General features: G+C 43.9%; 1 protein-coding gene across 2 annotated transcripts in view; it reads right to left on the reverse strand.

Moving 5' to 3' along the window:
- The window catches only part of LOC109286452 (uncharacterized), a 167,176-nt gene that overhangs the window by 87,023 nt on the left and 53,110 nt on the right, over positions 1-27,043 (reverse strand). For both annotated transcript variants that reach the window (XM_059719237.1, XM_059719227.1), the window contains exon 6: positions 4,781-5,017. The gene's annotated coding sequence lies outside the window, so the exon portion shown is untranslated. The remainder of the gene's footprint in view (positions 1-4,780; positions 5,018-27,043) is intronic.

Here is a 27,043-nt window from a genome sequence, read left to right on the forward strand (position 1 = left end):
CTGGAGGCCAGCAAGATTGAGTGGTAATTGTCTCTGGAGGAGCTGGCAGCTGCTGCAGCTGGCCTAGCCTCTGGCAAAGACCCAGGCCTCGATGGGTTACCTGCCAAGTTCTACAAGACCTTCTGGCCTCTCCTTAGCCCCTGCCTCCTGCGCATTTTCCAGGAGAGTCTTGCTGACAAGGTCCTGCCGATCAGCTACCACCGAGCGGTGCTCATGCTGCTGCCCAAGAAGGGAGACCTTGGCTGCATTAAGAATTGGCGGCTGGTCTCCCTGCTGTGCGCAGACTACAAGATTCTGGCCAAAGCACTGGTGACCCACCTCTGCACCATCATGGCCTCTGTCACTGGGGCTGAGCATGCCAGGCAGGACCATCCAAGACAACCTGTTCCTGCTGCGTGACCTACTCACAGCCAGTGAACTCTTCAGCCTAGACATCAGCCTCATCTCTCTGGATCAGGAGAAGGCCTTCAACTGGGTGGCTCTTCCAGACCCTGGAGGCCTTTGACTTTGGGCCCCTCTTCACCGGGGCGCTCTGGGTCTTGTACCAAGACACCTCCAGCCTGCTAAAGGTGAATGGCATGCTCTGCACCCCATTCCCTCCATTCAGGGGCATCCATCAGTGCTGCCCCCTGTCAGGCATGCTCTATGCCCTGGCCATCGAGCCACTGCTACATGCACTGTGGCACCACCAGAGTGGTATGGCCTTACCACCAGCCATGGGCCCGTCCATTGGCCCTCTGCTCCAGCTGTCAGCATATGCGGATGATGTGACTGTCTTCCTTAACACCCACAAAGATGTGTGGGCCCTGACAGATTGCCAGTGAGCCTATGAACGTGCCTCCTCGGCCTGTATCAATTGGGCCAAGAGTGATACCCTTATGCTTGGTGTGTGGATCAATGCGACCCCTCCCCCCCGCCCCGGAATTTGCCAGGGGGACTCACCTGGTGCCAAGAGGGCCTCAAGGTCCTGGGAGTGTTCCCAGGGCCACCAACCTTCATAGCTCACAACTGGGACGGTCTTGAGGAGGGGGTTGAGACCCATCTGCAACAGTGGCGCTGGCACCTACCCAGCCTCTCCTACCATGGACGTGTCCTCATTGCAAACAACCTGGTGGCGGTGACCCTGTGGCATCAGTGTGCCATACTCAACCAGCCACAGGACCTACTTAAGAGGCTCCAGTGCCTCCTGGTAGATTTTTTTCTGGGATGGGTGCCACTGGCTCCCACAAGCTGTCCTGTACCTACCTGCCACTGAGGGGGGGCCAGAGCCTGGTCGACCTGGTGAGCAAGGTAGCCACCTTCCACCTAAAAGCCCTTCAGTGATTCCTCTATGGTGAGGAGTGCCTAGCCTAGCAACAACTGGCGTGCTGGTTCCTGGAGAGGGTGGGGGCCCTCAGCTTCGACCAGGAGCTCTTCCTGCTGGACTTCACACTCCTGAACTGGGTGGTGCTTCTGGCTTTCTACTGTGGTATGGTATGAGCCTGGCAGGCCACCTTCCACCTCCAGCCCCAGCACCTGTAGTTTCCACAGCTGCTGAGGGAGCCCCTGGTGCACAACCCAGCCCTGAGGTGTCCTGTGCTGAGCCTGGCCTCTGCCAGCTTCATGGCCACTCTCATCCAGGCACATGTCCTCTGCCTGAGCCATCTCCTTGACCACACTTGGTCGGCCTGGCTCTTGTCCAAGGCCCTGACCACCCAGCTAGGCATGCACTCCATCCACAGTGGGGGCCGTCTCCTGTGTGACATCCAGGCTGCCCTCCCACCAGAGGCAGCAGCCACCCTGGATGACCATCTCCAAGCACACCAGGTCCCCTGCACTGCAGATGCCCCAAGCGAGGCTTTTCCTGCGCTGCCAGTCACCCTGGCCATGGCCAGTGAGCTGGCCAGTGGGCTTGGTACCCTGCTGATGCTCCCTGTGCCTCCTGACAGTGACACAGGTTGCCCCTTTGCTGTTCTGTTGCATAGAAGCCTATATGCCTGCGTGGTTCATGTCCGCCATGCCCAGGTGGTGGTGGGCCACCACAATACACCGTGGCGACGGCTCCTGGGGCCACCAGATTACCAACCAGCCCACCCAGTTTGGCGCACATTGTATAAGCTGCCAACCACCAAGAAGACTGGCCACCTGCAGTGGCGGTTGCTGCACAGCATTCTAGCCACTGGCACATTTGCGTCCCTGTATCAGGGGGGCCTTCTCAGGGCTGATTTGCCATTGGCCCGCCCACCAGTTTCAGGGCCAACCACCCGCCTTCTCACCTGCCATGCCTTGATGATATTTAATTAGGATGTTAATTAAGCGGGAGGCTGCCCACTTCTTGCCCTGATGCCAGGGGGCACTATCTGTGGCTCTGTTCCTCCCCTACACTGCAGCCCAAGCCTCGCAAATGGTTTTATAAATTTTGCTTTATGTTGGGGCCTCAGCCACTGTGGGCTTACCCCCCTCTCTCTCTAGCTAGACCTGTCAGTCAAAACCCACTAATCGGGGCTTGACTCTGAGGCTCTAGCTCTCTAACTCACTCGGGCTCAAGGCCCTCTGTTCCATGCTGTCCATGACACCAGGCTTACTGGCCCTTCTACACTGTGCGCCCCTGTGGCATCAGACTGTTGGGGCCTCATCCCCCTTCAGCTTTGCCCCTCTTTCTGTAGTTAGGGCCTTTCGCCTAAGTCCACCCAGTAGGATCTGGCTTCAAGGCTCCTATCTCCCCTTCAAGCAACTTTGGGTTCCTGGCCCTAGTGTGGCACCCCTAGTGCTGCAGGGCTTCCTGAACCCCTCTATCACAGCTCCCCTTGGCGCTAACGAGGCCTCCTCCACCCCTACAGCCTCAGCCACAAACCACCGGCTTTTTTTTTTTTTTTTTTTTACATCAAACGTAAACCATAGGCTCCTATGATGAAAATAATAATAAAGAAATAAGAGAGGCAATGTACCCGCTTACTTTACGTGATCATGCTTCTGGCTCACAGTGTGGCATATTCTTCCCAAAGAGGCTGCTGCAGCTGTACCATAGTCATTGGGAGTCCCCCTCTCTGGCCTTCTCCACTTGCAGTTTATAGGGTTCTGACCTTCCCCTTCCTGTCACCTGACCAGCTGGCAGGGTTCAATCCTTAACCCCTACTTGACCAGCCGGCTGTGCCCAGAAGGTTCTGGATTTAAAAGGACTGTCCTATTTCTTGGTAACAGGGCTAAGGTTCTCTGTTACAGTCCCACTTTGACCCAGCCACCTCGACAGCCTGCCCCTTCTGCCCCGGAAGCGTTGAGAACCTCTTTCATGCCTTCCTCAACTGCCCCCACCCCCAGAGCCACTCTTTGTCACCCTTGAGCTGACACTGCAGGCACTGGGCAGGAGCCTCTTGAAGACCACCTACATGTGCTCCTACCCATACTGGGTGGCCAAGCGGGGCACTGTCTGCCTGGCCAGCTTCCTACTGGGTAAGGCCAAGATGGCTGTCCTCAAGAGCTGCCACAACCAGCTCGCTGGGACCAACTCAGATGATCCTTTTCAGCCTCCTGGTACAGGAGCGCCTCTTGCTGGAGTTTGAGCATGCTGTGCTCCAGCAGGCCGTGCCCACCTTTGAGCACACTGGGCCCTTGAGGGAGCGTTAGGCCATAGAGGATGACTATCTTCAATACATACTTTGATGTCATTACCAATCTGAGCGACAGGACAGGCTCAGCATCAGACTGCGACTCCCACCTCGTGCCATGCCCTGGACCCTCGCCAGGCTGCTTTTTGCTTTTTTCTCTGTGTGGAAAGCTGAAGGTGTTGTCACATGTATGATTGGATTACAGCAGGGTAAGAATCATTTGTTTATAGATGGTTTTGGTCTATACGACTGTGTGGCCAGTGTCCCGACCACATAATGGCATGTTAGGCACGACATGTAATATAGCAAAGGTGTCTGTCACGGTGTGATGTTATGAATGTAATGGCATGGTGCTCTTGGTTTGATGGTAATTTTTTGTCTTTGCTTTGTATATTGGACCTGGACCCCTGAGGGGCCAACTTTTTGTACCCCGAATCCCTGAATAAAGTAGTTAAAAAGTCAAAGCCTTTCCTTCCTGCCTTCCTTCTCTTAGGATTTTGAACTCTATTATTTTGTGGTCACTGTCACTCAAGTTACATTCTACCCTCACATTCTCAAATTGCCCCGTTTGTGAGAAGCCAAGTGAGAAGACTTTCTACTCTAGGTGGCCTCCAAAAAGTTATTCCCAATGCACTCCAAATATATGATGGACTGCCATGTTTTCCTCTCAGCAGATGACACAACAAATAAAGTCCCCCCAAAAAATCATATGCTGTGATTTGGAAACTTTCAGCAGTTGTTTAAAAAAGGCATAACCCACCTCTTCCTTCTGGTTTGGTGGTTGATAACAGACACCCACTATGCTGCTCTCCCCTCTGATTGTAACTCAAAGGCTTTCAACAGTGCTACCTCCCACTCCACACCAAACATCAGAACAAGTGTACATCTCTTATGTATGCAGCAATACTACCTCCTTTTTCCCCTACCTCTTCTTCCTGAACAAATTGTACCCATTCATGGCAGTGCCCTGGTCATGTAAATAACTTACTAGGTGTCTGTTATCGCATTTACACCATAATTATGTTACTGTACTAAGACTTCTAATTCTTCCTGCTTATTCCCCATACTTCTTGCATTCATATATAAATATTTTAGGCAACTGACTGTCCCAATTTCTCTCTGAGAATATTGTTGATTCTTCCTTTATTGCTTCCTCATCCTTGTTTTTTATCCAGATTACCTGGCTCTTTACTTACCTCTGAGCTTTTGTCTCCATCCCTGGTTAACACAAGTTTAAAGCCCTCCTTGGTAGCTTAGTGACACTGTATTCAAAGACATTCTTGGTGGACCCCTTCTCTTCACAACAGTCCTTCTAGCAACACCATCTCATGGTCAAAGAAGCCCAAACCCTGCCATCATATTCAAGTGTTGATCTCCAGAATTCATCTGTTCCTGCTTGGTTTGCTTGTAATACCATTGAAAATAAAGGAAATCTACAAATAAACAAACAAAAAAAATTAATGATCAAATATTTCAGGTCTATTAAATGGGGGGGTGCATGCACATGTGTGCGTGTGTATACACTCACGCATGTTGATGTATACATGTGTGTATAACTAGCATGTAAACAATGTTTTCTATTGAAAACTCTCCCCTCCACACATACAATAAAGAAAATAAATCATTATTTCTGATTGTGGTTTAATATTCCAAATAGAATTCTACTTGCTTCAAGGCTAAAAATATCAAGAGGTCTCTAAATTAATTTGAGCTATAAAGATAAGAAGGTTTCATGCTCCTAATTTTTTATTCTTTGCTATTTGGTACAGTGAAAGAATCTAGGCATTCAGAGAAAGTACTAATTTATTTATACTATATTTTGGCAATAGCCCAAGAGAACAAAATAAAAGATGTTTGGCAAGAAGCAACAAAGCAGGAAATGAAAATCAGTGTTTCAGAGTGAATGACTATAAAAACTTAATTGTTTTATTTAAAATGCTGAAATGGTCTTAGGTTGAGTGTATCCTTGATCTGCTCCCTTATGATACTTCCCAGAGGGAGGGGGGGAAAAAGACATCAACAAAAAGGTCTAAATTAATACAGAGGGATTTCTTATATTTGGCAAGCCTGGATTTTTTTTGCATTAGTTTTCACCACAGAGGATTACAAGGTAATTACTGTCTCAGGGTTATTCTTTATAAGTAGAGAAGATGAGTTCCTGTCAGAGAAAGAACTATTTGAAAAAAGCATGTGATTGAACAACTCTGTAGAAAACATGTCTGAACTCGCAGGGGCATGAACTAAATGACCTATTACGGTTAGCTATCTCTAACTTCTATAATGGATCTGAAAAAAATAAATGACATTAGTGACCAGAATTTAAGAGCATTCAGCTGAGTTCTAATGGAACTGTAGAATGGCAGCTAGTGAAACGAAATCAAAGAACCCTCAAGTTCCAGACCCAGTTCTCTACTCCTATGAACCAGCTATAGGACCTAGCTTAAATATTATGCACTGATAAAATCTTACAGGTCCAGAAATTTATACCACCTTGACAATACTGTTCTTTTTATCCTTAAGGCTAGGTACATGGTTTTTTGTAAGTGATGTAGTTTAAATTGGCAGCAAACAGAACACACATTCACCCTTTGGTGGTTGGGGGAGCAAATCTTATACTGGGTTCCATCATTTTTAAAACAGTCTATGGGCGTGTCTACATGTGCATTTAGGCATGCCTAAATTTAGTGCACATTAGTTTAATGTGCATTAAGGCGATTTAGGTTTGCATCTATATATACACACGTTAAAGCACATTCATGTTGGGGATGCAGACTGATGTGGGACTAAAGTTATTCCCAAGTCAGTCCATACACAATGTTAATTTATCTTAGTGCATCTACACATGCGTTAGTGTGCTTTAGCTATTCGTGCCTAAATCTGATACCTGCTTTTGCCTGTGAATAGCCTAAAATTGCCATTTTGAAGGCGCATTAAGGGCATGCACATGTAGACACAACCTTAATGAACCTTAAATCGGGCTACAGCACCTTAAATCAGCACGTGTAGATGCATCATATGTGGGCCAAACTTCTCTTCTGTAACAGGTTTTGACTTGTTTCCTATCACTGATACTGGTAAAAGTGTAATGCTTTTATCTGGCCTTCAAGTCGCATCACAATCCTCTTGCCAAGGGTCTAGAGATAAATCAGCAAAATGACTGGTACGCTGTGATGTCTTTAGTGGGCATAAAGGGAACCATACCGTCCTCTTGTACCAGGGTCCCTCCCCCCTCAACTCGCCTGCCATGACTTGATGTTATTGGGTGAAAGGAGGGGTTCAGTGGTGTTCCTCTTCTCAGAGGGGGACCCGGTGACAGAGGTACTTACAGTTGCACCGTGATGTTCCTTGGGGCTCCACCACCCCTATACCCCGTCCACTCCCCAACCGCTTGGGTGTTGCCGGTATAGATCTGCCGTGCCCCCTGTGAGCCCCTTTGCTAAGGGGTTAGGCATCGACTTTGGCTCTGGTAGGTTTTTTTTCTCTTTTTCCTTTTTTTTTTTCTTCTCCTGGGTGTTAAGGCAGCTAGAGCCCCCAGCCCCTGGTGCCAGAGACTCCAGATGTCAGGCATGCCTCTCTTTCCCCAGAGAGGGTGACACCTTTTATCGCCTTGAAAATGTAGGTAGCTGGGGGGGTGGGAACAGATCCTCCCCAACCTAATGCAGGGACTCTATTTCCCCTGATCCAGATGCAGGCTCTGCACCTGCAGCAATGCTCCTGCCAGCAGCAGAAGTCACACCAAGCCTGGCATCCTCCCCACTGGCTCTCTCTCTCCCTTCTCCCTTGCCGGCTTCCAGCGGGGTTTTTAAATCTTCCCGGTGCCGCCATTGGCCCGGCGCTCCCCCACCCTAGGAGCAGCCATTTGAAAAGCCAGTGAAATGCTGACTCGCACAGACACAGCACCAATTCCTGCTCTGGCCACACACCTGAAGGTGAGTTTTCCTGGGTGTGGGGGTCTGTTTATCCCATGCTGGGGCTCTTGGGATTTCCCGTAGCCCCTGTGGAGCCTGTGGGGGCTTCTCACCACCACATACATATATGTAAAAAGCTTTTGAGCATATTTTTTATGGGAAGGGGGTCAGGGTTGGTAGAAGAACAAGGTAGTGGTTCCACCAGCACTTAGTTTTTGCCCATCTCTTTGACTCATACATTTGTTTAATCCAGCTTTCATGAGTGCACCTTTGGCTTTGCCTACATGATTGCCTGCTGTGCCAGGTTAATACATCATCATCGTTATTTGATTTCAAAAGAATAGGCCCCATTTTAAAGGTATAACCAATTAAAAGGTGGGGGAGACAATGGTAAATTTTAATCAGAAAATGTGACTGATATTTTTGTCATATGGATGATACAGAAGTTTTCTTGTTTGCCAAATAAAACTGGGAAACATAATCCACAAGTGATTTGTAACCAAGAGAATGCTGCTGCAGAAAAAATTAATGAAACTTGGAGAAAAAGCACTTTGACAGGTTGGATAATAATTAGGAGATAATGACTAAGAATATAAGTTCTTATATTCCGCTTCCATCATCTTGGGTTTCTTCACCATAAAGGAGGCTACATGCATGTCACATTTGACAAAAATTATATTGTAAAATATTGAACAGACCCCAAAAGAGTGTGTATTCTGAGGTCTAGAATTCAAACTGTGCAAGAAAATCAATTTAGCTTTTTTATATATCCAATGACACTTGGTATGAGTTACTCCAGATAATGAGGATATTATCTGATCAGGAAAGCAGTTAAAATGGTTTGCAGCTAAAAATGGTTTGTTGACAATGACCTTAGAAGCTGTGTGACACTCAAATTCTGGCTGTTGTTGGATTTCAAAGCTGCATTCTATCCTTACAGTCTGCTGTAAATATGAGATATGCATCTTGGTGAAGTAAAAAGCATACGTTATACTAACGTTACAGCTGTGGCACACCCAATGCATTTTAACGTGTAGGAAAAAATATTTAGGTGCTCCCTCATACACAGCCCCCCCCCCCCCCCCCCCCCCCCCCGCTGAGAAACATTCCCTGATATAAGTGTGATGGGGAACACTTATTGAACAAGGCTGAAAAATCTGGCTGTTTGGAAGGCCTGAGCAAAGGGCAGCCCAGGGCAATCTCCTTTTCTGCCCCTCCTTCCCATGTCTGTGCATTTGGGCATGTCTCAAACATAAGATCACAACCATGAGACCAGAGTATTAAATGCCGTTTGCGTAAGTGAGAATGTAGCATGCTCCCAAGATATTGCCATTCCTTCTAAAATCCTCCATTCAGTTTTCTTAATTCTGCTATTAATATTTGTGTTACCTTGGTGTTACTTTCTTTTCTTTTTTCTCATATAGTATTACATTTGTCCTCCTTGGCTAGTATTCACAACTCCACCTAATTTAACATCATCTGTTAATTTAAATTTCACTCTTTTTCCAGGTTATTAATGAAGATATTTAATAGGACTAGTCTGAGCACTGATCTCCTCTAAGAGTTGCTCAACTATACACTCCTCCTAAAAATATATCACTGTACATTCCAGTTTTCAGTCCACATGACAGCACCCTTTATAAGCTAATTTGAATGAATTTTTCACTTGAGTTTTCAGGAAATATTACATTAACTGTTTAACTAAAATTCAGATGTTCTATATTTACTGCCATCACTCTAGCATTATTCACATGCAAAAATGACTACATTTACATAACTGTTTGAATATGATACCTATGTAACAACTTGTAGAATTAACCCAAGATTGTCAAAAGATGATTTTCTAATATAAGAGGTATTTAAGTATCTTATAATAATGACTTATACATTTTAGTTTGACTCAATGTTTTAACACTTGATGAATTAAATGAGCATCAAAAGCAGAAAATGCACATTGCAGTTGTATATAAGAGCAGATTATATAGCAATTGAAGTATAATCATATGATTATAATTTATAGCACCTGACATACTGCAGGCATATATTTCTATTCTAATTTGTCAGGCTAGGTGATTTTTCTCTTATGGTAATTTCCCATTTCTATTGTTCCATTTTGTCTTTCTTTTTTTTCCGAATTTTATTCTAAATGGAAGCCTATTTTGAAACTATTAATCAGGAATCTTCTATTTTCTTACGTTGTTTTATCTCAAGTAAAATATCATTTTTGGCTAACTCCTCTGCAGGCCTCCAGCTTTTTTACTCAAAGGCTTTCAACAGCACTACCTCCCACTCCACACCAAATATCAGAACAAGTGTATATCTCTTATGTATGCAGCAATACTACCTCCTTTTTCCCCTACCTCTTCTTCCTGAACAAATTGTACCCATTCATGGCAGTGCCCTGGTCATGTAAATAACTTACTAGGTGTCTGTTATCGCATTTACACCATAATTATGTTACTGTACTAAGACTTCTAATTCTTAGAATTCTAATTCTGAGTTTTGAAGCAGCATGTGGTTAAAATATGTTATGGCCATAACATATTTCCAAGACTGCTTAGATTCCCCTATAAAAAGAGACCTGAGAAAGGAAGTCTTGCATTTGAAAGCTTGTCTAACTTTGTCCCAGCTACATAGATGGTCTGATAAAATACATCACGCAAAGAAATTCTTGCCTCTCGCATCATTTTTGGACCATCACTGCAGCAATATCACTCTTACACTATCTATAAAAATAAGCAGAATTATTTTACACCCTCCCTGAAGTAATTAACATTATACAAATCATGGTAGTGAAGGGGTCAGCAACCTGCACCCCATGGAACCATTTGATCCAGCCCGCAAACATGGTTTCAGCAGCATTCAGTGGCAGGGGCTTTGGCATCATTCACTTTTCCCTATCTCTGACAAAGGTGCCAGCCACAGGCATTCTCCTTGTGCTGCCACAAGAAAAAGCAGCAGTCCTGAGCACATTCCCTGTGCTGCCATGGGGGAAAAAGTGACAGTGGCAGCTGGTTCCTAGTGCCTGCCATCCACTTAACCAAACTGGGTCCTTCCAGCTGCTGACCACTGTTGTAATATAACACTACTTACTGTATAGAGACCCCAATTCAGCACAGCCATCAGAATGCTTACACAAACAACTTACTATGGGGTCAACTTGGGATGAAATTACAGCTTGTTACATACTCTGCAATAACTGCCTATACAGACACACTGAGCCTGTAGTGAATGTAAGGTTGCTTACCTTATGTTCAAGGCAAAAGGCAAATAGGGCAGCACCTTAGGCTATAAAACAGATGTTGTTAAATGAAGCAGGTCAACTGTGGAGGGAGTGTTCTGGTACAACTGATCCACTTCATTGGGAGAAACAGATATATCCTGTTGTTCAGAGACTCAGGCCTCTGCTGTTCCCAGGACTTCAAGGCCAAATCCTGTGGGACATCCCTCTTCAAATAAGGAAACCCCAGGTTTTCCCACTTGCAGAGATATGCCCAACAGTTCCCTGGGCATACCTCTCTAAGTGGGGAAGCCTATTCCCCCCATTTGCAGAGTCTCATTCCCATAGAGGAATTCCAGAGAACACAGAGAACACTGAAACCCCAGGAGTACCTGCCCAGGGTGGCTGGAGCAACCTGTGCTCTCCTGCCTCAAAACAAAAAGGCATCTGCTACAAAATAACAAAATCTATACAACCTATTCTCCCGACCACAAATTGGTTATTTGTGGCACAACAAAGGGCATGGATGTCTGTTTGCTTTCACTTTGTGCCTCCATAAAAAAAATGTTATGGAGGCACAAAGGCAATATCTGTTTGCAGACTTCAAGACTAACTTGCTCAGAAAGGCATAAACTCTCTCAGGCAACAAATAAGTTAGATATTATCAATGCACTTGCAGAAAGAAATAAAGTAACTTAAAATATACAGGATAAAGAAAGAGTACCCCTACTATCTGCAAGTCTATCATAACATTTGGCAAAGTAGGCTGTTGCCTATTAAAGTTTATGCCTTTCTGAACAAAGTAGTCTCTTAGGTGCCATCTGGCCCTGCCTTCCACCTGCCTACAGAGTAACATGACCAACTACCTCTCTCCATTTTATTTTCATTAAGAATTAAGCTACCTTGCATTTACCACAAAGAGGATGTGCACGCTGATGGCTAGAAAATGGTATTAAGGGTGTAGCAGCCAGAGCCAGAGGGATTAATAAGCAATAAAATGTGCTTCTTGAAGGCATTTGGTATTTTGCCTAAACAGGTAATATTAGTTAATATAAGCTTGTAAGTTTGTGAACTGCAAATGTAACTTGTCTGTCATAAGTTTAACCAAAATGATAAATTAACTGTTCATGGAACTGACTGGGCCCCATAGGCAAAGCTATAGCTGTGAGATTAGCTGGACTAACTGTTTTTTGCTCAGGGTTCAGCCTTAGCGATAAAAACTGGATCTAACTGCTTGGCATACCCAATACATTCCAGGAAAGCATATCCCAAGAAAGCATATTCAAATGAAGCCTAAAAGGGGTTAGGATTTAGGCGGAGCGATGTCAATTTCAAACCTAAAGGTGCTGCATCATAATTTGCTTTTTGGATAAACCCGAGTCTGGATAGTAACCTTTTATGATAATTTTAACAACTTTCAATCCCATAGGGTAACAGCTATAGGGCAACATTGTGAGTGGCCCTGAGGCCAACGGATTAACATAAGACTAGGTATAAAAAGCACATGGCATCAGATAACCAGCAGGAAGGAGGGAACAGAACAGTCATTTCTGTTCCACGCCCGGACCCCAGACTCCTGGTGTGAGTAAGGATCAGATCCTGATCAAGAGAGCTTCCCCAGTAATCCCTCTGACAGCGTCGATCATCGGGGATGCCCAACTTCGCTGGAATCACTTGGCACACACCTGGCATTGAGGGACTATAGATAAGTTGCCAACCCATGTCTATTTGTTGTTTTGAACAGCCCAGTGTGGCTAATACCCTCACAGTGCCCAGTTGGCCTGCGACAGATTGATCTATCTATCTGTTGTTATTATTTACTATTAGCTCTTTTGTACTGCATTATCTGCTTATCGCATTTATCTTTCTGTTAACTGTTGTGTGTGTAAGGTATAATAAATTTGTCTTTATTTCACTCCCAACTTTGCCTCCTCAATCCGAAACTGAATCAAACAGCCCAGTTGGCCTGTGATAAAATTGATACACTCACAGTGCCCAGCTGGCCTGTGACAAAGGGTTTGCTTTTGGGAATTGGCTCATAGGAAAAGTAGATATTGTAGTAGAACAATGGTCTAGGGCAATGGCAAGAGTTCATTGATTTCTAAAAGCCTGTTTGTGACAACGTTTCTTTCAAGGCCCACTGTGTCTGACACAGGCAAGCAGCAAGCAGACACACAGGCTGGGAAATTGAAGACAAGTACCATAACATAAGGGACCCTGCTGCATTTTCCAGGTCAGAGTGACCAGCTGCAGAGCCATTGGGATTTCTGGTTTTGTTAAATGAACCAAATTAGGAAAGACCAGAAAAAGCCCAAATTAAGATGTATGCATGTGATGAGTTTGGGAAACAAAGGAATATGCTGACAGGTCAGAATTTGAACAGTATGGTGACCACAGGGAAACCAATCAATGATGCCTGGAGATGAAGAGTCATCAGAGGTGGAGAATGAATAGAAAAGGAGAGATTTCAGAGCAGCAAAGAGTCCCCCAAGAGGGGAACCTGAGGCCACCGTGGACAGACCACCAGTCCATCTCACCCACTCCACTGAGGGAGAGTGGGCCTTGGCTTTCAACCTCCAAGCTGCCGACATCTGACATTCAAGAAAGAACCTCAGAGTGAAGCTCGCATACTGGCCAGACGTACCTTCCCTCTGATGACAACTCTAGTACTGATAGATACAAAATTGTCTGCAGTATTCTTAACAGCTGTCACTGTTAATCACTACAAAATATCTATTATGGAACAGAGAGGTTGTGATTGGTCTGAGAGTTTGGGTCCATCCTGAACAAGGTATCTGGTTCATAAATCCAGCGCCAACACGTGCAGTTATCACAGAGTAGCTTGCAAGCTGTAAGTTCAAACCTGAGCTTTTCTTGCACTAACTTGCTCAGGTAGTCAAACATTAAACATGCACTTAAGTCTCATTGAAAACAATAGGACCTAAGAATACAATGAAATATTTTGCTGAACAGAGGCTCAATGAATAGTATACTGGCTATCATTCAGAAATAGATTAAATGCCTACTTAATTCCATTAATAAATTAAATTAGTTTCACTTGCTGAAGAGATCCATCCCCAAAATATTAAAATGAGCATGGTTGATAAGCTGCCACTTCCCTTTAAAGAGGTCATGGCACCCACTTATATATTATTTCAATTCTCTAAAAAACAGAACCTCTGCATTCATTTCATTGTCTTTATTAGCTCCAGCTTTTTTCCAAACCTGCCTCTGGCATCAAAATTAAAAACATAATAGCTTACTCTGCCTGCAGTAATTTTAACACCTGTGATTTGCACAATACAACCAATATCCAGCTCTGGCCTCTAAAATGAAAGACCCATTTTAATGAATAAACCCATCTTCACTCATCCTTGAATCATTTGCAAATCAAAATTGATATTTGAATACATGAAAATTACATTTAAAGCTATATTTCTATATTTGTGCACACAAATCTAGTAGTGATTGCCTAATTAAGTGGCTATGAAAAATGTTAATTATACTTAAAAAAAAAATAGCCCCAAAATTTGAGCCACCTTCTTCATTTTTAAATAAAGTTCAGTACTTGGCTTACTGGCAGATTATGTGAATTGTGCTTATGCATCAAAGCAGAAAAAGACAAGGACAGGTGTCTCAGAGGAAATTAATGGGTTCATAATGTCAACAACAAATTCTGAATTAATGTGTGACTGATGAGTAATAAGTGCTTGAAATACTACAGAATATACTTCATATGAAGTAAAATAGAATTGAGACTTTTTCCAATATAAGTATTCATACGAGATATATAACTTTGTTTACTATGCAATATCATAAGATATACTATGTCTTTCCTTTCCTTTACAGGAGTTTTGTGAATGATGTGGAAGATAACCCTTTCCACTTAGCACCCCATACTAATATTTTTCTTCATGTCAGCACTCATTGTTCTCAGCATCTTATTTCCAGAAATGTGTGACAAAGTGGGAACAAAAAATAACAAAAGACAACAACTGTTTGGGGAAGAAACTGATTTATGACAGAAGTTGGAATTGGAAAAGTAGAAGGCTACAAGAAGATAAAATCTGGGTGTCATAACAGAGGAAATCTCATTTAGGTGAATTCCAAAGGATGGTTTGGTTAGTATGGGAATGCATTTCATCCACCCTAAACCTGAAAAGATTTCTATTTAGTTTTTAAGGTGGCTTTTATCTCTACCTAATCCTAATATATGAGGCCTTGTGTGCTCTGAAATCGATTGATAAATGTGAGCACCTTAGCTCAATTAAAAACTCTGAACTACTAGATAAAAATTAGATATTTTATGCCTATTTGATACTCTAAGTGCATTCTAGAAGCCTCACCTTTCCCGTGTAAACCTTTATTTAGATGTTTAAATAACATTTATATTCTCCTGTAGACAAACAACTTGGGAAATATACTGAAAGTCACTGAGTGAATAGCTCCCCTATATTTAAAAAACAACAAATTTAAGAAATAAAGTTACCAGCATATTTTAAACTTCCCCTTTTTAAGATTAATAAAGCACATCTTTGGCCTAGAAACCTACTCATCTGTGATGCAGAACTATAAATAATGAGAAACCATTACTAGACTGTGATACATTCTAATAAGCTCCGCAGTTTTCATGGACAAGTAGTGTTGACCCCATATTCAGAGAGAATATATTCTTATAGGAAGAATGAGATAGATTACTAAAAAATCACTACTTGTGGTCTTGTTTGTTCTTTGAAGCACTAAGAGGAAAATGTATGCCTCTGTTAATGAAGAGAAATACAGGGTTAATGCACAGAAACCAATCTGGATTCTCTCTAATAATTCAGAGCCAGTCCTGTACTCCTTAGGTGTATTAGCTTTATTTGCACAAACAATAAGGGCCAGAATCAAATAGAATTTTCCTGTTTTATTTTATTGTCCAGTGCTTCATTTTTTATTTTCCTTTCTATCATTATACCCTATGTTCTGTTTTAATTTTGTATTAACTGATAAAATAGATCATCTTACTGTATGTTTTACTAAAAATTATAAATTATATCATGGTTTTTTATTATTAATAAAATATATACAACTTTTATTGCTCATTTTATTGCATTCTTTTGGTGAAAGCCATAAAGCTATAAATAAACTACTTTTAATATTATCCTCTGAAGCATCTAGGACCTCATCACTCTGTATTTCAATTGCACTATCCAAACATGACAAAAAAAAATAATTTCCCTATAATCAAAATAAACAAACGTCTTCCCATTTACAGTCAGTCTGAACTCTGCAGGAAAATTATTCATGCATTGATAACACAATGGATAAAAGCAGGGGTTTAAGAAAAAACACTTCTTTCTGTGCATGACTAGCCTTACATTCTACAAGAAAGGCTGCACACACATTTTTTTTTATTTAAATATTTCCATTAGTTCTCCCTGCCTTCAACATGAGACCAAAAAGTAGAAAGCACCAGAGAAATAGTCACAAAGGTCTTAATTTTTATTAGAATAATTTATAGTTTGTTATTTTTCTTCAGGATGTTAAAAGTTGCTTTGCTAAAACTAGTTATTTACTATGAAATGTAACTATTAAATTTAAATCTTAAAAAAATGTATTATGTGGCTGAACTTTATCACAGGGACAGAAGCCTGATGATGTTACAGTAACACCACAAACTGACTGGTTTATTGGAGTAAGTCCTCAACATGGAATCAGTCAAAACATGAAAATAATACTTGAATAGTTAATAAAATCATTTATTTATTAGAAGATGAAGGGAACAAATGGGGAGAAGACAATCTATCAGCATTTTAAGTGGCATCTAAAGTTGCTGTTTCCAAGGAGATATTCCAATAACAAGAAGAAAAACCCCTTCATCTTTCTCTATTGCTTCTGGGTGTCAGTAAATATTAGACCCCAGATCTGAAAATAATTATGCTGTGCCTGTGGGATTCATTATGGGACTAGAAATAGTACATGCAAGTTTTTAGGTATAAGGAAACTGGTCCTCTTCAAAGTTGGTAAAAACAACAAATCCCTTTAAAGGCTTGTATAACGTAATCACTGTTGGCAGCTGGTGATATAAGGCCACAGTCCCCACCTATCTGATGCTTTATTGGAGTGAGCCATGGGGAAAAACCAGAAGATCTTACCACTTCCAACCTCTGATGTCCTTCTCTCACCTGCCACGATTTTATGTATGGGTCTCTTTGTTTGAAACCTTGGGATTTTGACAGATGCTGGAGGGCAACTTCTGCTGGGTCCCCTGGATAGGCTCTGTTTGTGGGGCTCCTCCTCCCTTACACCCCACCATAACCACATCCACAATGGCACACACCAAGGGCATGTATCTTGTGTTGGCTAGAGATGCCACTGGCCGGTACTCATAGTTCACTAAATAAATTTTAGGAGCTAGGCCCCTTCATTTAGGATGTATGAGTCTATTCCTAAACCAATTCCTTGCAGACTTCCAGATGCATCATTTAATAAGCCCCTTCAGTCTGTGAGGCATCCACCTTGCATCAATTCATTCCTGGCCCCTGGGCTAATCAATCCTAGTAGGTTTATTAGGGGTCCAAAAGTAATCCAAAAGAAAAAAAAACATGAAAATCAATTCTGACCAGTTCTTGGGGTAATCACGTTACCTCAGTTTTTCAAGTACTCCTGAGGCAATCAGATGAAATCAATTCCACCCCAGATTGGGGTCAGTCAACTCAAAATCAATTTTTCTGGGGGTCTCTACCCTTCCCTGGCTCTTCAGGGTCAGGATCAACTTGGTTTTGTGAGGAGAGAATCCTTCCCTCTTGCAGCCTTTCCAGTGCCTCAAGTGAGGGACCCCAATCCCACAAACAGGGGGAAGAAAAAGAAAAAGAAAGAAAAAACCAGGCAAACTCAAAATGAGTCATGCCCCTTTGTAACGGGGGGAGGGGCCTTCTTTCGGACGATTTCCCAGTGTCCCACCCACCTGTTTCTGGGCTAGCCACCTGCCTTCTCGCCTGCCATGCCCTGTTGTTAATTATTTAATTGATGTCAATAAAGCAGGAGGCTGCCCATTTCTTGCCCCGATGCCATGGGGCACTATCTGCGGCTCCGTTCCTCCCCTACACTGCAGCCCAAGCCTCACAGATGGCATCCAGATGTTATCACTATCACCAGCCCCACACTGGGCCCCAGAATCCTACTAGTTGAACCCCACTTAGATCCCTCCGTTCAGGCAGCCTATTCTGCTTTCATTCCCGGCTACATAGCTCCCTGAGTTGCTCCCCCTTACAGGTGTGGTCCCCCACTGGGACGTTTGGCTACTAGCCCTGGCCCGCCTCCAGGCCAGTCGGAACCCCAGGCCCACAGCTCTTGGGCGTTCCTTGCAGTGGGCCCCTGGCCCTTTGACCCTTCTGGTCCTGGCCCCAGCATTGACCAGTCAGGGGATGTTCAGACAGGTTCTTGAGTGTATGGCCTCACACTCTCTTTGGGGTCCAGCTTCCAGACCCTACAAGGGGGTAACCCATCTGGTTATGGAAGCTGAGGCTAAGGCGCCCTGACCCACCTTTCACCAGGATGGTAACTGGCCTGGCATTTTCTGGGGGCTCCCGCACCACTGAGAACCCCACTAGGCCACCCACTCCTGGCAGGGTGCAGTTTTAGGTCATACCCAGGACCAGAAGCCTCGAGACCATCCCCTACAGCTCCTCCCTTACCTCCAGATGATAGCAGCAGCCCTGCAGCCAGGCAATGTTGTTGCCTGCTCCCAGCAGCAAAATTCCCTGTTTATATGGGCAGCCCTGAATCTAAAATGTGTGCCCTAATCAGGCACCTGCCAGCTGCTGTCTTCTGACCCTTAAAGCAGCAGGCACAAACAGTGCCCTGCCACACCCTTTAAGACTCACAGTCCCAGCTTCTGCCTCCACTGCTTCCATCTCCTCCCAGCTGTCTTAAAGCAATTCACTGGTTTGGCATATCCCAGGCTCTGTCGGTGACCCTCCAAACACATTGCCGCATAGGTCCACTTGATTCCCCCGCAGTGGTCTACAGGACACTGCTAGTGGGGAAGACCTCTGGTGTCTCACACTCCCACCAGCTCTCGTTCCCTCTCAGCTGCCCCTCTCTGAGACCAGAAATACCTGTTCTCATGCTCCCTCCACCAATATGCAGGGAGCACAAGCTGTGGAAATGTGGCTACATGTTCCCCACTCTGGTTGGGCTTCCCTTTGCATTTGCAGTGAGTACTTTTTGTTCAAATTTCCCAGGGCTCATCTTCCATCCAGCTCTATTCCCTTCACCATCACCAGGGATCCTGGTTTTCTCTGTTTAAAAAATCCCAACTTCTCTGATTTTTTTCAAAAAACCCAAATTCTCTGATTAAAAACCCCCAAATTTGTGTTTTTCCATGATTAAAATGCAACACCACTCTATAATAGGTATCAGTTGGACACAATGTTGTCTTGGTATATTTACAATTTTGAAGTCTACCAGTGCCTGAATAATTATAACAAAATAAATTCTAAATACCTATATATTTTGGCTCTTTTTCATGGAAAATCAGAGTTCCACCTGCCCTCTTTGCTCACTAAGACACAGGTCTAGCTGCGGCTGTCCCCTCCACTGCTTTGTGGCACTGAGCAGCCCTGATTTGATGTTGCCCTGCACCTCTACCCATGTCATTGCCCCTCACTTCCAACACACAGCCCCTCACCCCCCAGCCATGCTGGTGCTTTTCACGCCCATGTCTCCCCAGCCACACTCAGGCCCCTCACTCCTGGCCCACAGCCCCCTGCCCCCATCAGCTATGCTGAAAGGAGCCTCCAGCTGCCAGGGCTACAGGACCCAGTGTCTGCATCTCACCTGCTCACTGCTCTGTGCATGCCAGCCACAGCCAGCCAGCAGCACCTGAGCCCTGGCTGCCATGTACAGGAGGCAGCAGCTGCTGCAGCTGGAGCTGAGCATGGAGCTGGCCCCCCAGCCCCTCCTTGCAGGTGGCATGACCAGAACCAAGTTCAACTGAGTTTGTGAGGACTCAAGGTTCCCTGCCCTGCTGCCCTCCCCCTGGCAGCCTGTGTGGCCCAAGTGGGAACCAGTGCAGGAGGGCACAGCAATACAGGGAGATTTGGTGCCACCATGGTGAGGTGCCCCCTGCCTGCTCAGCAGAAGTAGCAGAAGCAGTGGCGGTAGCAGTGGTATGGAGTTGTGTCCCCACCTCCCTTCAGTGCTCCCAGGCCAGCAAGGGACACCTCACCTTGGTGGCACAGCTAGCACAGCTTGCAGCAGTGGCAGCACCAAACCTCCCTGCCCCACTCTGCCTTCCTGCATTGGGTCCCATCCACTGGGCCACAGAGACCCCCAAGGGGAGGACAGCAGGCTGAAGCCCCACACACCCTGGTGTGGGCACACAAATATGGGGGGGGGTATGTGCCTCCCCAATTTCCCCTTATGTATCATCTCTGGTGCCCAATCCATCTCCAGGAATGCACACAGTGGCAAGGAGCCACCCCCCACCCTTCCAGCTCCCCAGAAGAGTAACTGCCCATGGCTCCATCCTGCTCCCTGGCTGGGTCCTGCAGCTGTACATTCCCAGCTGGGCCCAGGGCCCCAAGCACTGACCCAGCTGGCCAGTGCCCCCAACCCCAACCACCAGACCTGCCTCATTCCACCCCTCACTGTGGCCGCCTCAATCTGCCCTCCTGCCCCACATCCCTTATGTCCCACCCCCATAGATTTACCTGCAGGCAATTGTGGAGCTGCTCTCCACTCTCTCTGTGGCACCCCCTGCATCCTCCTGCTCCCCCCAGCCTGAAGCAGCCCCTTAAAGGCTGGAATTCCTTTAAAGGAGAAAATCCATGTTTTTTCCATGACAAATGGAAAACCCATATCTCTGGTAATCATGTTGGCTGAAATGAGTTGAATGTGAAGAGCTGATCAGGAGCAATCATTTCAACCAGTAGAATAATAAAGTTGTCCCCAGTTATTCCTCTCCTTTCATTTATTTATTAATAAACTCTAACCTGTTCCTGAAAGCTGACTATGTGACTATGACTGCTTTGCTGAATGAATAATAGCCATGTTGCCAATTTAACACAATCCTCTCATGTACCTCGTGACACTATTACTTCCTTAGGTCTAGTACTTAGGGTCATCTGAAGATGCAAGTCTCAACTTTAAATTTATTAATTTTAAATCTCATGATTTTAAGCCAATATGATTTTGTGGCCCCAACTCATGACATTTTAGCAAGTAGCAGAACTACTTTTCCATAGCTCTGCTCAGCTGGAGTCATCTGAGCACCATTAGGATTCTGTACCTGTGTTGAAATCTACACATGTAGCTAACCTTGTGAAATCTGTGCCTCATTTATATTTAGCAGTCCCTAAAACTACTTATTTATTATTTACTATCAATTTTTCTCTCAGATTCTTTTCTATGCCATCTTTACTCTTTGAATGTTTCTTTGTGTCCCGATGGAGACAATTCAGGCCTTTCACTGCCTTCTGTGTTCTTGTCCCCCTGGAAGCCTCCCTTTCCTCGCTACCAAGGAGCTATTCTCTTGAGTGTTCCAGTGTTCTACAGACTCATATATTGTGGTGGCTGTTCCTACCTCGAGGTAGAAGAGAGCAAGTCAGAATCACTGTTTAAATAACTTCTACAGAATCTAAAACACCTGTCTCTGCTTTTGTAGTCTTTTTTTTAAACCTTGTAAACTTTAAATTAACTGTTATGCTAAATAATATCCCAATAATTATTATTTAAGTATTGTATCATAATGTCATAGTGTTCAAATGAAACAGTGGAAGCCTAGCAGTTTAGTTTGAGTGGCTGGAAACCCTACCAGTCAAACAGAGTACAAGCATTACAGGGCCTGGTACTGAGCCAGGAAGCTCCAGTGCATACATCCCAGCATGCTTTGTAGGCTTCCATATCTGCCAGGAGCACAGTACCAGCATCTGAGGGCACAGGTCAAGACTGAGTGGCTGACCACCCCAGAGGACCATGTCCCCCCTTCTCACAACTCCTCCCCACCACCCTGCCAGCTATCAGGCCTTCAGACAGTGGACCAAGAGTGTATCTGCTGTCTTTTCAAGCCTGTCAATTTCCTATCAGTAGCTCACAATGGATCCTTATCCCTCTAGCTCCAGGTGACATACCCAGTTCCAGTGGGTGAGTCTGGTTGGGGCTGGTGCTAGTAAGTTGAGGTTGGGGCCTTCTGTTGGGGGAGAAAAAGGGGTGTTGGATGACTCTGTTCCCAGCAGGGGCCAAGTCAGGCTGGGAGTGGGATGGGGGGGGGAGGGGAAGATGGGCTATTGGGCTCGGTGCTGTTTGGGTATGGGTTGGGGGGGGGGGTCTGGCCACAGTGCTGCTGGAGCCAACAGCACCCCAGCTTTCACCAGGGCACTGCAGTAAGTGTGAGCATTGCAGCCAGAGCCCCAGAGCTCTGGTTGTGGTGCCAGAGCTTTGCCTGTGGTGCTTCTGTGGCTGCAGCCACCAATGCCCTGGTTTTCACTGAGGTATAGGCTACCACCATGGTCAGAGCCCCAGAGCTTTTGTCTCTCTCTCTCCCCCACATACACACATACACTATGTCCCTGCAAGGGGCTAGGGTTGGGTTTTGGGGAGGACAATCTGAGGCATCAGGGTCAAGTACAGGTACATAGGGTTGCCACCCCTCTTCAGGGTGGCAAGGCAGACAACTGCATAGCTATGGAGAGGGGCTGGTCTTTCCTGTCCACTTAGTGTCAGGGGACTGGTTTGCTGTGTCTTGGGCTGCAACAGTAGAACAAAGCTCAAGTCATAGACTGTCTTCCTGGAAGGGAGGGAGGGGCCCTAGGAGCAGTGCAGGCTGGGATGCTAGAGGACAATGCAGCCGCTTTTCTTAGAGAGGTAAGCATACAAGTATTCATTCCTCTAATAGTAGCTCTACCAGAAGCAAATTCTACCTCATTGGACACTTGCACACTTAGGCTTCCTATTGGTGGGACTGTGATTCCACTGGTAAAAATATGATACTTGCACATGCCCTTATACAGTAGCCAGCCTTCTCTTGTTCTATTGCCTCATACTTGCCCAAGCGGTTAATTCTGAATAGATCTACAGTCACAATGCAACTAAATCAGGTACTAGTTGTAGTCAATTTGCTTCTGGAGCTGGCTGTGTAACCTGCACTGTGCTTTGTGCTGATGTAGCTACACTACTACCAAGACCTGAGCTAGCCAGCTTAAAGCTAGCTGCAGCATAGACACACCTTCAAATACTTAGACAGGACCTATGGGTTAGGGCTAAACCAAAGGTGTCAAACATATGGCCCACAGACCAGATCCAACCCACAGAAGTGGGTCATCCAAGCCTGCAGGACTTCTCACTGGCTGGAGCACCCACCTCTCTGGGTTGAACTTGGCCCATGCAGCTCATTACTGCAGCCCCTGCAAAACATAAGTAATCCCAGTGCAGTTCCAGAATGCAAAAAGTTAACACCACTTTACTTCTCCCCTTTACCCACTGCTGAAACTGGGATTTTTAGTCACACCTGGCTATTAAAACTGGTAGCAGGGGGAAAAGGAGAGCCAGCAAGAAGGGCATTAGCTTCCTCAACAAATCAGTAGCTCTGGTAGCTGTGGGGATTAATGCCATTTCCACCAGCTTGTCCAGTCTGCAGGAAGTCCTGTGGCCCAGATCCAGCCTCTGACAGGCCCCCAGTCCGGATCCAACCCACAGGGCCCAACAATTTTGACACCCCAAGACTAAAGAAATATGATTATTATCAGATCCAGAAAAACATGGCAAAAAACAAAAATATATAATTTCCTCTGGCATGTTCTATATTTATGAGCAAACATATTGACCTGCATAAAATGATTTATGGCATGGATCACAAATTCCTTATATAGTTGCTATTATAGAAGTACTGCATTGTATTTTAGAGAAACACTGTGCTAGCTTCAAAATAATTTTCATGAACAATAGCTTCTACAAGCTTGGTGTGCTCTAAAATACTGGGTGCCTTGAAGGGCAGCACTCATTCACTTTATAGTATTAATTAGCATGCTCACCCTTGTGTGAAGAATGCCTCTATTAGAAAGCTGTCTGGTATTTTCAGAAGAACTTTCATTAACTGCAAGCTAGATATATACAGAAAAATTTCTTCACTGTAGAATAGCAAGTAAGTGGAGTAGACTGCATAGGGAAGTTGTGGATTCCCCATCACTGGAGGTATTCAAGAAGTGCTTGGGAAAGTTACTGGTCAGGGATGATATTGGTGTAGCTATGCCTATTTTTTACTATAGGTTTTTTCCATGCTTCTGGGCTTTGCTGATTGCCCCTCCTCCCCCTTTCTGCTACACGTCAGGATGTTTTTAAGCCTCCCTCAGAGACATTGGGTATTGGCTACAGCCAAGGTTGGTGGGGTGTGCCAATGCTCCTGCTGCGATGAAAGCTGGAAGTTCCTAGATAGAAGGTCTTGCCCCTGTGCTCAGGGTCAGACCAACTGCCATTTTTGCAGACAGAAGGATATTATCCCATGGTCAGACTGGTATGGATGGTGAGGGTTTCTGCCTTCCTCTGCGGGAGGGGCGGGGGGAGAGACATGGCTCTCTACCTGGGATCTTGTAAGTGCATATTAATAACTTTTTATAGAAGCAGGACATTGGCTGCCATGATTCCCCTGCTTTACCTATGGCAGTTTAGGGTCTTACGTCTTCTGTTGTGCCAAGTTGATGGTAGTTTTACAAAGAGTTTAGATTATGGATTGTATAGGATGATTTGGACAGGGATGATCCTGCCCCAGGCAGGGGGTTGGACTAGATGACTTCTGGAGGTCCCTTCCAGCCCTGCTTCTCTATGATTTCTATATTCTACTCACAAATGAATCAAGTGATTTTTCCCTTTCTTGCTGAAATATCCATCTTTTCCATCAAAGATTTTGTTGTAATAAATTAGAACAAAATGTTTTTATATTCCTTCCTGGATATGCAGGAAAACTATTTACCTGTCAGGAGCCACAGGGACCACCTCTCATTGAAGCTTCAACAGTTCTCTGTGCAATGTACATATAAATAAGTTATTTACCTTGTTTTCTCTCTTATTTTTCTCTCATTTCCTCTTTTGGTTAACGTTTACCTATCTCAAACAATTTAAACAAAGAACCTCGTTTTCTGACCTTTCAGAATTCTGACAGGTACGATGGCACCAAGTGCTTATTTACATTCTCCCCAATACTAATTAAAGCTCTACTCATATTACATCAGTTAATGAAATATATGTGTCTTAATAAAGCCTGTCTACAAACTTTTCAAATATTTTGAACCCACATAGATTGGCCACCTTTATATGTTCTCCACCCAGCTGCACCAAAGTCCTTGGTTTTGTAGCAATCAATACCATTATTGACATTACTTCACTAACACCTGGCCCTACACATCTGAAGCATATTTATGAATGATTTGTCCCTTTTCTCTTCCTTAGCAATGACAAAAGGCTTATGAGCCTTACTCTTTATCTTTCAGTTACTGGTTTCAGTTGCCAGAGGTGTTGGTCTGATTATTTTGTTTTTCAATTAAGTCAATTTTAAAGTTAATCCAAAGTAAGCTCTTAAAGACCACACCATCTCTTATTTTATTATAATAATCCCTTTTTTAAAATCTGTCCTCCATGATGGTGCATCTGAATTATGCAGCTTGGCTTCCTATAGCGGACAGAGAAATATCTTCCCCTAATGAAATCTAAATGAAACATTTCTAAATTAAATCCATTCTGAATATACAGACATGTGCAAAAATGTGTGTTTTTTCTCCCTTAAATACTAATAATTCCACCCAAAAAAAACAAAATAAAAAAACCACATTTCTCTAGAATGGCTGGCCTAATTTTTCTCTAAAATAATTTTGAGCTTATTTCATCACCATACTGCTCCAGCTTTATAATTGTAGAACAATATTGAAATCAATGGAGTTATACCAGGAAAATTGAAGTAATGCTGCAGTGAACTGGAACTTATATAATTTGATATATTTCAGCAAACAATATGAAGTCCTGTACGAAATGCAGTTTTGTACCTGAATTTTAAATAGCTCAGATTACTGAACAAACTTTCCAATTAACACTTGGAGATTCCTGTTTCCACTTCTTTCCAATGTGAAGACAGACAAGTTGATATGTCTGACCCCTTAAAATTAATGTAAAATATCATCAAGGGGCTACCAGCTAAGCAGAAGTCACTTATCTTTCCCTAACCCTTAGTTGGCCTGGATTGAGAAAAGGCATCTCAAGTTATAGCAGTATATATCAAGGGCCTAAGGAGTCCTTAGGTGGTAAGTAGAGATGGGGAAACAATTACTGTCTTACACCATCCCCCATTGCTCCACATTGCTATTGATTACTCAGTAGAGTGGAAGGTTCATCTGGATACAAGTTTGGCTGCTTTGTTTTTTCTGCAAGGTTCAAGTTTCTGGGGTGTCTATGTCCATATATAAAAAGTATGCTTTTGAGCCATTATTCAAAACATCACACTGATTCCCACATAACTGAAGGGTGTGCCAGGTTCTACAGCACATGGAAGTGCAAAGTTCTGGTAAATTCTGTCAATGACAAGATATGAAGGATTTTCAGGTTTATGACCTCAGTGATTTTATGATGCTAAAGTTAGATATTTTAATTCTTTGTTTTAACAATAAAGCAGAGTAGAAAAATGGTTCTTATTTAAAAATCTTCATTTAAGGTCCAGTCCTCCAACATGCATACATTTAATGTTAAGCACACAAGTACTCTTACTATTCACATGTTTAAGTCTTTTGCAGAACTGGGATGCTAAAGTTAATTTTTCATCAAAAACTATGCCTACATTGTCACTAATAGAGTTCAAGTCAAAGGGCATACAAGCAGAAAAGCAAAATTACTTGCCCATAATTTAGACTTGGAAATATAGGCTAATACTTTTAAATTAGGAATGCTTAAAATTATCAGCAAATATTAAAGCAATGTTTAATTACTTCCATTTATGATTTCATGCTGTGATTAATCTAATATGCCAATCTAATTGGACTTAAATGTAACTTCTATTTCCGTGATGTCTTTAGCAAGAATTCTAAATAAAAAGGCCATCATGCTCCTAACAAATTCTACAGATAACTTGGAAAACTTATCAGAAACAAAATGAAGCACAGTATCCACAAATAGAAATAAGACAAAACGTGACTAGAAAATGACTAGATTTTCAAGAGAGTGCAATGCCTAACATCTCCGTTATGTGGCTAGCTGTGTGCTAGATGCTTCTGAAAATACAGTCCTACATTTTTTCCCAATTCCATGTAGGAATACAAAGATTCAAAGGGGCTTCCTGGGCTATTCATTCCAGTGCCCTACATTTTCAA

Source organism: Alligator mississippiensis, chromosome 1, assembly GCF_030867095.1.
Source record: "Alligator mississippiensis isolate rAllMis1 chromosome 1, rAllMis1, whole genome shotgun sequence".
Taxonomy (NCBI): Eukaryota; Metazoa; Chordata; order Crocodylia; family Alligatoridae; genus Alligator; species Alligator mississippiensis.